This window comes from Vigna radiata, unplaced genomic scaffold (genome assembly GCF_000741045.1).
Source record: "Vigna radiata var. radiata cultivar VC1973A unplaced genomic scaffold, Vradiata_ver6 scaffold_23, whole genome shotgun sequence".
In the NCBI taxonomy this organism is placed as follows: domain Eukaryota; kingdom Viridiplantae; phylum Streptophyta; class Magnoliopsida; order Fabales; family Fabaceae; genus Vigna; species Vigna radiata.
The window spans coordinates 1849618-1851452 of NW_014541837.1; positions in this window are offsets into that span (position 1 = coordinate 1849618).

Consider the following 1835-nt stretch of genomic DNA (forward strand, 5'->3'; position numbering starts at 1 on the left):
GTTGACATCGACATGCTAATGATTCTTGTCTAGGGTGATGAAAAACAATTATGAATTTTGGCTCAAAAGGGGTACAATTGGATAAACTTCTTTTGACGTTTGGATAACGAAAAAATGGCCACGCGTCACTCTGAATCTTGTGTGCCTGACTTTCTCACGACTTTAAACCTGAAACAAAACTCTGTAGTGTTTGACACATTAACTTCATTTTTCCTTTGTTTTGCTTCATTCTCTTCTTTTTTTATATATATCTCCCTGATCAACGGATTATTGGTGATATGTAACATGATGAAAAATTCCCCAATATTACACGTATGGCAATCCTTTGTCTTAAAGGAAACGAAAGAGTTAGGATTCAAGTAATGTGAATGCAGATGCTTTATCAAGGAAAGAACACCGATTACCCCCAAAACCTTGAATCAGGAAAGGGCTCACCAAAAAATTTCATTTCGAAAATACTATGCTCTTGACAACTTTATTAACAACAAACTCAACATGTGACTTTTCTTTTTCACCTTTTTTTTTTCTCTTTTTTTTTTTTTTCACGACATCCTCTAGGACCGAGCCCACCAACCGGGTATGCCTGTGATGCTTTTATCAACACGCGTTTACTTATTTTCATTTCCATTTTTCCTTATTTACTTAACAGCTCAGCGTGACATGCAATATTTCAGATGGAATGCAAACAACCAAAATATGAATGAAATCATGTGGAATTTATTTAGTGAAGAAATCAGAGTACAATGAACTTTAAAGATAATATCAACATCCCCTTAATGGAAACCACTATCACGGAATCATCATGCATAAAACTTTTTTACTGCATCAGAATTAACTGGAAATGGTAACTCTTCCCCATCCATTCTTGTGAGAATTAGTGCCCCACCAGAAAATGCTTTCTTCACTACAAATGGCCCTTCATAATTCGGAGTCCATTTGCCCCTGTGATCCTTTTGTACAGGCAGAATCTTCTTCAATACCAGCTCACCTTCATGAAATTCTCTTGGACGTACCTTTTTGTCAANTGCCTTCTTCATTCTTCTTTGGTACAATTGTCCATGGCATACTGCCGTTAATCTTTTTTCATCAATGAGATTGAGCTGATCGAATCGAGCTCGAACCCATTCAGCCTCTTCTAGTTGGGTTTCCATTAAAACTCGTAAGGACGGAATTTCCTCTTCAAACGGAAGTACTGCCTCCATTCCATACACAAGCGAGAAAGGCGTTGCCCCAGTCGATGTTCGTACCGAAGTGCGATAACCATGTAAAGCGAAAGGAAGCATTTCATGCCAATCCTTATATGTGACTACCATCTTTTGCACAATCTTCTTGATATTTTTATTAGCAGCCTCAACTGCTCCATTCATCTTTGGACGATAAGGAGAAGAATTAAGATGATGAACTTTGAACTCCTCACACAACTCTGCCATCATCTGGTTGTTCAAGTTAGTGGCATTATCAGTGATTATCCTGCTAGGGAGCCCATATCTGCAAATCAACTCCTTTTTTATGAACTTGGTTACCACTTTTCTAGTCACATTAGCATAAGAAGCAACCTCAACCCACTTGGTAAAGTAGTCGATTGCGACCAATATGAAACGGTGTCCGTTTGACGCCTTTGGCTCTATAGCTCCGATGACATCTATTCCCCACATCGAAAAAGGCCACGGTGCAGACAATACGTTCAAGGTCGTGGGTGGCACATTGATATTATCTGCGTATATTTGGCATTTCTCACATTTTCTCACATGTGTACAACAATCGTTTTCCATAGTCAACCAGAAATATCCCGCCCTCAGTATCTTCCTGGCCATTGAATGCCCATTCATGTGCGT